Source organism: Populus alba, chromosome 3 (genome assembly GCF_005239225.2).
Source record: "Populus alba chromosome 3, ASM523922v2, whole genome shotgun sequence".
NCBI lineage: Eukaryota > Viridiplantae > Streptophyta > Magnoliopsida > Malpighiales > Salicaceae > Populus > Populus alba.
In genome coordinates, this window is record NC_133286.1 from 16,135,523 (window position 1) to 16,149,499 (window position 13,977).

Genomic DNA, 13,977 nt, shown 5'->3' on the forward strand with positions numbered 1-13,977 from the left:
CTCATGATTCCCAAACTTGCCTTGGAAACAAACTCACCGAGTCAAAGCGTTTCGCCGTTTGCGGAAGAAGTCTGATGTAGAACAAGTAGCAGAAGCATACATGCTCAAAAGGGATCACCTGAAATTCAAAGGCAACTGAATTTCGGCAACCGGGGCATCGAAGTCGGAATGTCGCGAAACTCACCGAGTCAAAGTGTTTCACCGTTTGCAGAAGAAGTCTGATGTAGAACAAGTAGCAGAAGCATACATGCTCAAGAGGGATCACCCGAAATTCAAAGGCAACTGAATTTCGGCAACAGGGGCTTCAACGTCGGAATCCCGCGAAACTCACCGAGTCAAAGCGTTTCGCCATTTGCGGAAGTTGTCTGATGTAGAACAAGTAGTGGAAGCATACATGCCCAAGAGCGATCACCCGAAATTCAAAGGCAACAGAATTTCGGCAACCGGGGCATCGAAATCGGAATGTCGCGAAACTCAACGAGTCAAAGCGTTTCGCCGTTTGCGGAACAAGTCTGATGTAGAACAAGTAGCAGTAGCACACATGCTCAAGAGGGATCACCCGAAATTCAAAGGCAACTGAATTTTGGCAACCGGGGCATCAAAGTCGCGAAACTCACCGAGTCAAAGCATTTCGCCGTTTGCGGAAGAAGTCTGATCTAGAACAAGTAGCGGAAGCATACATGCTCAAGAAGGATCACCCGAAATTCAAAGGCAACTGAATTTCGGAAACCGGGGCATCAACGTCGGAATCCCGCGAAACTCACCGAGTCAAAGCGTTTCGCCGTTTGCGGAAGTTGTCTGATGTAGAACAAGTAGCGGAAGCATACATGCCCAAGAGCGATCACCCGAAATTCAAAGGCAACAGAATTTCGGCAACCGGGGCATCGAAATCGGAATGTCGCGAAACTCAACGAGTCAAAGCGTTTCGCCGTTTGCGGAACAAGTCTGATGTAGAACAAGTAGCAGTAGCACACATGCTCAAGAGGGATCACCCGAAATTCAAAGGCAACTGAATTTTGGCAACCGGGGCATCGAAGTCGCGAAACTCACCGAGTCAAAGCATTTCGCCGTTTGCGGAAGAAGTCTGATCTAGAACAAGTAGCGGAAGCATACATGCTCAAGAAGGATCACCCGAAATTCAAAGGCAACTGAATTTCGGAAACCGGGGCATCAAAGTCGGAATGCCGCGAAACTCACCGAGTCAAAGCATTTCGCCGTTTGCGGAAGAAGTCTGATGTAGAACAAGTAGCGGAAGCATACTTGCTCATGAGGGATCACTCGAAATTCAAAGGCAACTCAATTTAGGCAACCGGGGCATCGACGTCGGAATCCCGCGAAACTCACCGAGTCAAAGCGTTTCGCTGTTTGCGGAAGAAGTCTGATGTAGAGCAAGTAGCGGAAGCATACATGCTCAAGAGGGATCCCCTGAAATTCATAGGCAACTGAATTTCGGCAACCGGGGCATCGACGTCCGAATCCCACGAAACTAACCGAGTCAAAGCGTTTCGCCGTTTGCGGAAGTTGTCTGATGTAGAACAATTAGCAAAAGCATACATGCTCAAGAGGGATCACCCGAAAGTCAAAGACAACTGAATTTCGGCAACCGGGGCATCGACGTCGGAATCCCGCGAAACTCACCGAGTCAAAGCGTTTCGCCGTTTGCGGAAGTTGTCTGATGTAAAACAAGTAGCGGAAGCATACATGCCCAAGAGGGATCATTCGAAATTCAAAGGCAAAAGAATTTCGGCAATCGGGGCATCGAAGTCGGAATGTCGCGAACATTACCGAGTCAAAGCGTTTCGCCGTTTGCGGAAGAAGTCTGATGTAGAACAAGTAGCGGAAGCATACATGCTCAAGAGGGATCCCCTGAAATTCAAAGGCAACTGAATTTCGGCAACCGGGGTATAGAAGTCGGAATGTCGCGAAACTCACCGAGTCAAAGCGTTTCGCCGTTTTGCGGAAGTTGTCTGATCTAGAACAAGTAGCGGAAGCATACATGCTCAACAGGGATCCCCTGAAATTCAAAGGCAATTGAAATTTGGCAACTGGGGCATCGAAGTCGGAATGTCGCAAAACTCACCGAGTGAAAGCGTTTCGGCGTTTACGGAAGAAGTCTGATGTAGAACAAGTAGCAGAAGCATACATGCTCAAGAGGGATCACCCGAAATTCAAAGGCAACCGAATTTTGGCAACCGGGGCATCGAAGTCTGAAAGCCGCAAAAATCACCGAGTCAAAGTGTTTTGCCATTTGCGGAAGAAGTCTGATGTAGAACAAGTAACAGAAGCAAACATGCTCAAGAGGGATCATCTGAAATTCAAAGGCAACTGAATTTCGGCAACCGGGGCATCGAAGTCGGAATGTCGCGAAACTCACCGAGTCAAACCGTTTAGCCGTTTGCAGAAGAAGTCTGATGTAGAACAAGTAGCAGAAGCATAAATGCTCAAGAGGGATAACACGAAATTCAAAGGCAATTGAATTTGGTTAACCGGGGCATCGAAGTCTGAATGCCGCAAAAATCACAGAGTCAAAGGGTTTCGCCGTTTGCGGAATAAGTCTGATGTAGAACAGGTAGCGGAAGCATACATGCTCAAGAGGGATCCCCTGAAATTCAAAGGCAACTGAATTTCGGCAACCGGGGCTTCCATGTCGAAATCCAGCGAAACTCACCGAGTCAAAGTGTTTCGCCATTTGCGGAAGAAGTCTGATGTAGAACCAGTAGCAGAAGTGTACACGCTCAAGAGGGATCACCCGAAATTCAAAGCAAATTGAATTTGGTTAACCGGGGCATCGAAGTCTGAATGCCGCAAAAATCACCGAGTCAAAGGGTTTCGCCGTTTGCGGAAGAAGTCTGATGTAGAACAAGTAGCGGAAGCATACATGCTCAAGAGGGATCACCCGAAATTCAAAGGCAACTGAATTTCGGCAACCGGGGCATCGACGTCCGAATCCCACGAAACTCACCGAGTCAAAGCGTATCGCCGTTTGCGGAAGAAGTCTGATGTAGAACAAGTAGCGGAAGCATACATGCTCAAGAGGGATCACCTGAAATTCAAAGGCAACTGAATTTCGGCAACCGGGGGATCGAAGTCAGAATGTCGCGAAACTCACCGAGTCAAAGCGTTTCGCCGTTTGCGGAAAAAGTCTGATGTAGAACAAGTAGCAGAAGCATACATGCTCAAGATGGATCACCCGAAATTCAAAGGCAGCTGAATTTCGGCAATAGGGGCTTCGACGTCGGAATCCCGAGAAAGTCACCGAGTCAAAGCGTTTCGCCGTTTGCGGAAGTTGTCTGATGTAGAACAAGTAGCGGAAGCATACATGCTCAAGAGGGATCAACCGAAATTAAAAGGCAACTGAATTTCGGAAACCGGGGCATCAATGTCGGAATGCCGCGAAACTCACCGAGTCAAAGCATTTCGCCGTTTGCGGAAGAAGTTTGATGTAGAACAAGTAGCGGAAGCATACTTGCTCATGAGGGATCACCCGAAATTCAAAGGCAACTGAATTTAGGCAACCGGGGCATCGACGTCGGAATCCCGCGAAACTCACCGAGTCAAAGCGTTTCGCCGTTTGCGGAAGTTGTCTGATGTAGAACAAGTAGCGGAAGCATACATGCTCAAGAGGGATCACTCGAAGTTCAAAGGCAATATAATTTCGGCAACCGGGGCATCGAAGTCGGAATGTCGCGAAACTCACCGAGTCAAAGCGTTTAGCCATTTTCGGAAGAAGTCTGATGTAGAACAAGTAGCCGAACCGTACATGCTCAAGTGGGATCACCCGAAATTCAAAGGCAACTGAATTTCGGCAACCGGGGCATAGAAGTTGGAATACCGCGAAACTAACCGAGTCAAAGCGTTTCGCCGTTTGCGGAAGTTGTCTGATGTAGAACAAGTAGCGTAAGCATACATGCTCAAGAGGGATCACCCGAAATTCAAAGGCAACTGAATTTCGGGAACCAGGGCATCGAAGTCGGAATGCCGCGAAACTCTCCGAGTCAAAGCATTTCGCCGTTTGTGGAAGAAGTCTGATGCAGAACAAGTAGCAGAAGCATACATGCTCAAGAGGGATCACCTGAAATTCAAAGGGAAATGAATTTCGGCAACCGGGGCATCGAAGGTGGAATGTCGCGAAACTCACCGAGTCAAAGCGTTTCGTCAGTTCCGGAAGAAGTCTGATGTAGAACCAGTAGCGGAAGCATACAAGTTCAAGAGGGATCAATCGAAATTCAAGGGCAACTGAATTTCGGCAACCGGGGCATCGAAGTCGGAAACTCGCGAAACTCACCGAGTCAAACCATTTAGCCATTTGCGGAAGAAGTCTGATGTAGAAGTAGTAGCAGAAGCATACATGCTCAAGAGGGATCACCCGAAATTAAAAGGCAATTGAATTTGGTTAACCGGGGAATCGAAGTCTGAATGCCGCAAAAATCACCGAGTCAAAGCGTTTCGCCGTTTGCGGAAGAAGTCTGATGTAGAACAAGTAGCGGAAGCATACATGCTCAAGAGGGATCACTCGAAATTCAAAGGCAACATAATTTCGGCAACCGGGGCATCGAAGTCGGAATGTCGCGAAACTCAACGAGTCAAAGCGTTTAGCCATTTTCGGAAGAAGTCTGATGTAGAACAAGTAGCAGAACCGTACATGCTCAAGAGGGATCACCCGAAATTCAAAGGCAACTGAATTTCGGCAACCGGGGCATGGAAGTTGGAATACCGAGAAACTAACCGTGTCAAAGCGTTTCGCCGTTTGCGGAAGTTGTCTGATGTAGAACAAGTAGCGTAAGCATACATGCTCAAGAGGGATCACCCGAAATTCAAAGGCAACTGAATTTCAGGAACCAGGGCATCGAAGTCGTAATGCCGTGAAACTCTCCGAGTCAAAGCATTTCGCCGTTTGTGGAAGAAGTCTGATGTAGAACAAGTGGCAGAAGCGTACATGCACAAGAGGGATCACCCGAAATTCAAAGGCAACTGAATTTCGGCAACCGGGGCATCGACGTCGGAATCCCGCGAAAGGCATCGACTCAAAGCGTTTCGCCGTTTGCGAAAGCTGTCTGATGTAGAACAAGTAGCAGAAGCATACATGCTCAAGAGGGATCATCCGAAATTCAAAGGCAACTGAATTTCGACAACCGGGGCATCGACGTCGGAATCCCACGAAACTCACCGAGTCAAAGCGTTTCGTCGTTTGGGGAAGTTGTTTGATGTAGAACAAGTAGCGGAAGCATACATGCCAAAGAGGGATCACCCGAAATTCAAAGGCAACAGAATTTCGGCAACCGGGGCTTCGAAGTCCGAATGCCGCGAAACTCAACGAGTCAAAGCGTTTAGCCGTTTGCGGAGGAAGTCTGATGTAGAACAAGTAGCAGAAGCATACATGCTCAGGACGAATCACCCGAAATTCAAAGGCAACTGAATTTTGGCAACCGGGGCATCGAAGTCGGAATCCCGCGAAACTCATCAAGTTAAAGCGTTTCGCCTTTTGCGGAAGTTGTCTTATGTAGAACAAGTAGCGGAAGCATACATGCTCAAGAGGGATCACCCGAAATTCAAAGGCAACTGAATTTCGAGAACTCGGGCATTGAAGTCGGAATGCCGCGAAACTCTCCAAGTCAAAGCGTTTCGCCGTTTGCGGAAGAAGTCTGATGTAGAACAAGTAGCAGAAGAATACATGCTCAAGAGGGATCACTCGAAATTCAAAGGCAACCGAATTTCGGCAACCGGGGCATCGACGTTCGAATCCCACGAAACTCACCGAGTCAAAGCGTTTCGACGTTTGCGGAAGAAGTCTATTGTAGAACAAGTGGAAGAAGCGTACATGCACAAGAGGGATCACCCGAAATTCAAAGGCAACTGAATTTTGGCAACCGTGGCATCGACGTTGGAATCCCGCGAAAGGCACCGAGTCAAAGCATTTCGCCGTTTGCGGAAGAAGTCTGATGTAGAACAAGTAGCAAAAGCATACATGCTCAAGAGGGATCACCCGAAATTCAAAGGCAACTGAATTTCGGCAACCGGGGCATCGACGTCGGAATCCCGAGAAACTCACCTAGTCAAAGCGTTTCGCCGTTTGGGGAAGTTGTTTGATGTAGAACAAGTAGCGGAAGCATACATGCCAAATAGGGATCACTCGAAATTCAAAGGCAACAGAATTTCGGCAACAGGGGCTTCGAAGTCCGAATGCCGCGAAACTCAACGAGTCAAAGCGTTTAGCCGTTTGCGGAGGAAGTCTGATGTAGAACAAGTAGCAGAAGCATACATGCTCAAGACGAATCACCCGAAATTCAAAGGCAACTGAATTTTGGCAACCGGGGCATCGAAGTCGGAAGCCCGCGAAACTCACCGAGTCAAAGCGTTTCGCCGTTTGCGGAAGTTGTCAGATCTAGAACCAGTAGCGGAAGCATAAATGCTCGAGAGGGATCAACCGAAATTAAAAGGCAACTGAATTTCGGAAATGGGGGTATCGAAGTCGGAATGCTGTGAAACGCACCGAGTCAAAGCGTTTTGCCGTTTGCAGAAGAAGTCTGATGTAGAACAAGTAACAGAAGCATACATGCTCAAGAGGGATCACCCGAAATTCAAAGGCAACTGAATTTTAGCAACCGGGGCATCGACGTCGGAATCTCGCGAAACTCACCAAGTCAAAGCGTTTGGCCGTTTGCGGAAGAAGTCTGATGTAGAACAAGTAGCAGAAGCATACATGCTCAAGAGGGATGACCCGAAATTCAAAGGCAACCGAATTTTGGCAACCGGGGCATCGAAGTCTGAAAGCTGCAAAAATCACCGAGTCAAAGCGTTTTTCCGTTTGCGGAAGAAGTCTGATGAAGAACAAATAACGGAAGCAAACATGCTCAAGAGGGATCATCTGAAATTCAAAGGCAAGTGAATTTCGGCAACCGGGGCATCGAAGTCGGAATGTCGCGAAACTCACTGAGTCAAACCGTTTAGCCGTTTGCGAAAGAGTCTGATGTAGAAAAAGTAGCAGAAGCATACATGCTCAAGAGGGATCCCCTGAAATTCAAAGGCAACTGAATTTCGGCAACCGGGGCATAGAAGTCGGAATGGCGCGAAACTCGCCGAGTCAAAGTGTTTCGCCGTTTGCGGAAGAAGTCTGATGTAGAACAAGTAGCGGAAGCATACATGCTCAAGAGGGATCACCTGAAATTCAAAGGCAACTGAATTTCGGCAACCGGGGCATCGAAGTCTGAATGTCGCGAAATTCACCGAGTCAAAGCGTTTCGCCGTTTGCGGAAGAAGTCTGATGTAGAACAAGTAGCAGAAGCTTACATGCTCAAGAGGGATCACCCTAATTCAAAGGCAGCCGAATTTTGGCAACCGAGGCATCGAAGTCGGTATCCCGCGAAACTCTCCGAGTCAAAGCGTTTCGGCGTGTGCGGAAGTTGTCTGATGTAGAACAAGTAGTGGAAGCATAAATGCTCCAGAGGGATCACTCGAAATTCAAAGGCAACATAATTTCGGCAACCCGGGGCATTGAAGTCGGAATGTCGCGAAACTCACCGAGTCAAAGCGTTTCGCCGTTTGTGGAAGTTGTCTGATGTAGAACAAGTAGCGAAAGCATACATGCTCAAGAGGGATCACCCGAAATTCAAAGGCAACTGAATTTCGGCAACCGGGGCATCGAAGTCGAAATGTCACGAAAATCACCGAGTCAAAGCGTTTCGCCGTTTGTGGAAGAAGTCTGATGTAGAACAAGTAGCAGAAGCATACATGCTCAAGAGGGATCACCCGAAATTCAAAGGCAACTCCGAATTTGGCAACCGGGGCATCGAAGTCGGAATGCCGCGAAACTCACCGAGTCAAAGCGTTTCGCCATTTGCGGAAGAAGTCTGATGTAGAACAAGTAGCAGAAGCATACATGCTCAAGAGGGATCACCCTGAAATTCAAAGGCAACTGAATTTCGGCAACAGGGGCTTCGACGTCGGAATCCCGTGCGCGAAACTCACCGAGTCAAAGCGTTTGCCGTTTGCGGAAGTTGTCTGATGTAGAACAAGTAGCGGAAGCATACATGCTCTAGAGGGATCAACCAAAATTATAAAAAGGCAACTGAATTTCAGAAACCGGGGCATCGAAGTCGGAAATGTCGCTAAAATCACCGAGTCAAAGCGTTTTGCCGTTTGCAGAAGAAGTCTGATGTAGAACAAGTAGCAGAAGCATACATGCTCAAGAGGGATCACCCGAAATTCAAAGGCAACTGAATTTCGGCAAGCGGGGCATCGACGTCGGAATCCCGCGAAAGGCACCGAGTCAAAGCGTTTCGCCGTTTGCGAAAGCTGTCTGATGTAGAACAAGTAGCAGAAGCATACATGCTCAAGAGGGATCACCCGAAATTCAAAGGCAACTGAATTTCGGCAACCGGGCATCGAAGTCGAAATGTCACGAAACTCACCGAGTCAAAGCGTTTCGCCTTTGCGGAAGAAGTCTGATGTAGAACAAGTAGCAGAAGCATAAATGCTCAAGAGGGATCACCCGGAATTCAAAGGCAACTGAATTTTGGCAACCGGGGCATCGAAGTCGGAATCCCGCGAAACTCACCGAGTCAAAGCGTTTCGCCGTTTGCGGAAGTTGTCTGATCTAGAACAAGTAGCGGAAGCATACAAGCTCAAGAGGGATCACTCGAAATTCAAAGGCAACAGAATTTCTGAAACCGGGGCATCGAAGTCGGAATGTCGCGAAACTCACCAAGTCAAAATCGTTTTGGCCATTTGCAGAAGAGTCTGATGTAGAACCAGTAGCAGAAGCATACATGCTCAAGAGGGATCACCCGAAATTCAAAGGCAACTGAATTTCGGCAACCCGGGGCATCGAAGTCCGAATGTCGCGAAACTCACCGAGTCAAAGCGTTTCGCCGTTTGTGGAAGTTGTCTGATGTAGAACAAGTAGCGGAAGCATACATGCTCAAGTGGGATCACCTGAAATTCAAAGGCAACTGAATTTCGGCAACCCGGGGCATCGAAGTCTGAATGCCGCAAAAATCACCGAGTCAAAGCGTTTCGCCGTTTGCAAAAGCTGTCTGATGTAGAACAAGTAGCAGAAGCATACATGCTCAAGAGGGATCACCCGAAATTCAAAGGCAACTAAATTTCGGCAACCGGGGCATCGAAGTCAGAATGTCGCGAAACTCACCGAGTCAAAGCGTTTCGCCATTTGCGGAAGAAGTCTGATGTAGAACAAGTAGCAGAAGCATAAATGCTCAAGAGCGATCACCCGAAATTCAATGGCAACTGAATTTCGGCAACAGGGGCTTCGAAGGTCGAGAATCCCGCGAAACTCACCGAGTCAAAGCGTTTCACCGTTTGCGGAAGTTGTCTGATGTAGAACAAGTAGCGGAAGCGTACATGCTCAAGAGGGATCACCCGCAATTCAAAGGCAACTGAATTTCGGGAACCGGGGCATCGAAGTCGGAATGCCGCGAAACTCTCCGAGTCAAAAGCATTTCGCCGTTTGCGAAAGAAGTCTGATGTAGAACAAGTAGCAGAAGCGTACATGCTCAAGAGGGATCACCCAAAATTCAAAGGCAACTGAATTTCGGCAACCGGGGCATCGAAGTCGGAATGTCGCGAAAATCACCGAGTCAAAGCGTTTTGCCGTTTGCGAAGAAGTTGATGTAGAACAAGTAGCGAAGCATACATGCTCAAGAGGGATCACCTGAAAATTCAAAGGCAACTGGAATTTCGGGCAACCGGGGCTTCGAAGTCGGAATGCTGCGAAACTCTCCGAGTCAAAGCGTTTCGCCGTTTGCGAAAGAAGTCTGATGTAGAACAAGTAGCAGAAGCGTACATGCTCAAGAGGGATCAACCAAAATTAAAAGCACAATTTCGGAATGTCGCGAATACTCACCGAGTCAAAGCGTTTCGCCAGTTTGCGGAAGAAGGTCTGATTGTAGAACAAGTGGCAGAAGCGTACATGCCCAAGAGGGAACACCCGAAATTCAAAGGCAACTGAATTTCGGCAATCGGGGCATCGACGTCGGAATGTCGCGAAAATCACCGAGACAAAGCGTTTTGCCATTTGCAGAAGAAGTCTGATGTAGAACAAGTAGCGGAAGCAAACATGCTCAAGAGGGATCAACTGAAATTAAAAGGCAACTGAATTTCGGCAACCGGGGTATCGAAGTCGGAATGCTGCGAAACTCTCCGAGTCAAAGCGTTTCGCCGTTTGTGGAAGAAGTCTGATGTAGAACAAGTAGCAAAAGCATACATGCTCAAGAGGGATCACCCGAAATTCAAAGGCAACTGAATTTTGGCAACAGCGGCATTCGACGTCGGAATCCCGCGAAACTCACCGAGTCAAAGCGTTTCGCCGTTTGCGGAAGTTGTCTGATGTAGAACAAGTAGCGGAAGCATACATGCTCAAGAGGGATCAACCGAAATTAAAAGGCAACTGAATTTCGGCAACCGGGCATCGAAGTCGGAATGTCCGCGAAAATCACCGAGTCAAAGCGTTTTGCCGTTTGCATAAGAAGTCTGATGTAGAACAAGTAGCAGAAGCATACATGCTCAAGAGGGATCACCCGAAATTCAAAGGCAACTGAATTTCGGCAACCGGGGCATCAGAAGTCCGGAATGCCGCGAAACGCACCGAGTCAAAGCATTTCGCCGTTTGCGGAAGAAGTCTGATGTAGAACAAGTGGCAGAAGCGTACATGCACAAGATGGATCACCCGAAATCAAAGGCAACTGAATTTCGGCAACCGGGGCATCGAAGTTGGAATCCCGCGAAACTTCACCGAGTCAAAGCCATTTCGCCATTTGCGGAAGTTGTCTGATGTAGAACAAGTAGCGGAAGCATACATGCTCAAGAGGGATCACCCGAAATTCAAAGGCAACTGAATTTCGGGCAACCGGGGCTTCGAAGTCGGAATGCCGCGAAACTCTCCGAGTCAAAGCGTTTCGCCGTATTTGCGGAAGAAGTCTGATGTAGAACAAGTAGCAGAAGCATACATGCTCAAGAGGGATCACCCGAAATTCAAAGGCAACTGAATTTCGGCAACCGGGCATCGAAGTCGGAATGTCGTGAAAATCACCGAGTCAAAGCGTTTTGCCGTTTGCAGAAGAAGTCTGATGTAGAACAAGTAGCAGAAGCATACATGCTCAAGAGGGATCACCCGAAATTCAAAGGCAACTGAATTTCGGCAACCGGGGCATCGACGTCGGAATCCGCGAAACTCATCGAGTCAAAGCGTTTCGCCGTTTGCGGAAAGTTGTCTGATGTAGAACAAGTAGCGGAAGCATACATGCTCAAGAGGGATCACCCGAAATTCAAAGGCAACGAAATTTCGGGAAATGCAACCGGGCATCGAAGTCGGAATGCCGCGAAACTCTCCGAGTCAAAGCATTTCGCCGTTTGCGGAAGAAGTCTGATGTAGAACAAGTAGCGGAAGCATACATGCTCAAGAGGGATCAACCGAAATTAAAAGCAACAATTTCGGTCGGAATGTCGCGAAACTCACCGAGTCAAAGCGTTTTCGCAGTTTGCGGAAGAAGTCTGATGTAGAACAAGTGGCAGAAGCGTACATGCACAAGAGGGATCCACCCGAAATTCAAAGGCAAACTGAATTTCGACAAGCGGGGCATCGACGTCGGTCAAATCCCGTGAAACTCACCTGAGTGAAAGCGTTTCGCCGTTTGCGGAAGAAGTCTGATGTAGAACAAGTAGCGGAAGCATACATGCTCAAGTGGGATCACCTGAAATTCAAAGGTAACTGAAATTTCGGCAACCGGGGGCATCGAAGTCAGAATGTCGCGGAAACTCACCGAGTCAAAGCGTCCGAATTTGCCGTTTCCAGAAGAAGTCTGATGTAGAACAAGTAGCATAAGCATAAATGCTCAAGAGGGATCACCCGAAATTCGAAGGCAACTGAATTTCGGCAACCTTCGAACCGTCGGAATCCCGCGAAAGTTCACCCGAGTCAAAGCGTTTCAGCCGTTTGCGTAAGTTGTCTGATGTAGAACAAGTAGCGGAAGCATACATGCTCAAGAGGGATCACCCGAAATTCAAAGGCAACTGAATTTCGGCAACCGGGGCATCGAAGTCGGAATGTCGCGAAAATCACCGAGTCAAAGCGTTTTGCCGTTTGCAGAAGAAGTCTGATGTAGAACAAGTAGCAGAAGCATACATGCTCAAGAGGGATCACCCGAAATTCAAAGGCAACTGAATTTCGGAAACCGGGGCATCGAATCCGGAATTGCCGCGAAACGCACCGAGTCAAAGCATTTCGCCGTTTGCGGAAGAAGTCTGATGTAGAACAAGTGGCAGAAGCGTACATGCACAAGATGGATCACCCGAAAATTCAAAGGCAACTGAATTTCGGCAACCGGGGCATCGAAGTTCGGAATCCCGCGAAACTCATCGAGTCAAAGCGTTTCGCCGTTTGCGGAAGTTGTCTGATGTAGAACAAGTAGCGGAAGCTACATGCCAAGAGGGATCACGAAATTCAAAGGCAACTGAATTTCGGAAACCGGCTTCGAAGTCGGAATGCCGCGAAAACTCACCGAGTCAAAGCGTTTCGCCTTTGCAAAGAAGTCTGATGTCAGAACAAGTAGCAGAAGCATACATGCTCAAGAGGGATCACCCGAAAATTAAAGGCAACTGAATTTCGGCAACCGGGGCTCAAAGTGGAATGCCGCGAATCACCGAGTCAAAGCGTTTTGCCCGTTTTGCGGAAGAAGTCTGAGTAGAACAAGTAGCAGAAGCATACATGCTCAAGAGGGATCACCCGAAATTCAAAGGCAACTGAATTTCGGCAACCGGGCATCGAAGTCGAATGTCGCGAAAATCACCGAGTCAAACGTTTGCCGTTTGCAGAAGAAGTCTGATGTTAGAACAAGTAGCAGAAGCATACATGCTCAAGAGGGATCACCCGAAATTCAAAGGCAACTGAATTTCGGCAACCGGGGGCATCGACGTCGGAATCCGCGAAACTCACCGAGTCAAAGCGTTTTCGCCGTTTGCGGAAGTTGTCTGATGTAGAACACTAGCGGAAGCATACATGCTCAAGAGGGATCACCCGAAATTCAAAAGGCAACGAAATTTCGGGAAATATGGCATCGAAGTCGGAATGCCGCAAAACTCTCCGAGCCAAAGCATTTCGCCGTTTGCGGAAGTTGTCTGATGTAGAACAAGTAGCGGAAGCATACATGCTCAAGAGGGTCACCCGAAATTCAAAGGCAACTGAATTTCGGGAACCGGGGCATCGAAGTCGGAATGCCGCGAAACTCTCCGAGTCAAAGCATTTCGCCGTTTGCGAAAGAAGTCTGATGTAGAACAAGTAGCAGAAGCGTACATGCTCAAGAGGGATCACCCGAAATTCAAAGGCAACTGAATTTCGGGCAACCGGGGCATCGAAGTCGGAATGTCGCGAAAATCACCGAGTCAAAGCGTTTGCCGTTTGCAGAAGAAGTCTGATGTAGAACAGTAGCGAAGCATACATGCTCAAGATCGATTACCCGAAATTCAAAGGCAACTAAATTTCGGCAACCGGGGCATCGACGTCGGAATCCCGCGAAATCACGAGTCAAGCGTTTCGCCGTTTGCGGAAGTTGTCTGATAGAACAATAGCGGAAGCATACATGCTCAAGAGGGATCACCGAAATTCAAAGGCAACAGAATTTCGGCACAGGGCATCGAAGTATGCCGCGAAACTCACCGAGTCAAAGCGTTTCGCCGTTTGCGGAAGAAAGTCTGATGTGAACAAGTAGCGGAAGCATACATGCTCAAGAGGGATCACCCGAAATTCAAAGGCAACTGAATTTCTCAAGGAGCATCGCAAGTTGAATGTCGACGAAAACTCACCGAGTCAAAGCGTTTCGCCGTTTGCGGAAGTTGTCTGATGTAGAACAAGTAGGAAGCATCAAGATGCTCATCACCCGAAATTCAAAGCAACTGAATTTCGGCAACCGGGGAATGCGAAACTCACCGAGTCAAAGCGTTTCGCCGTTTGCGGAAGAAGTCTGATGT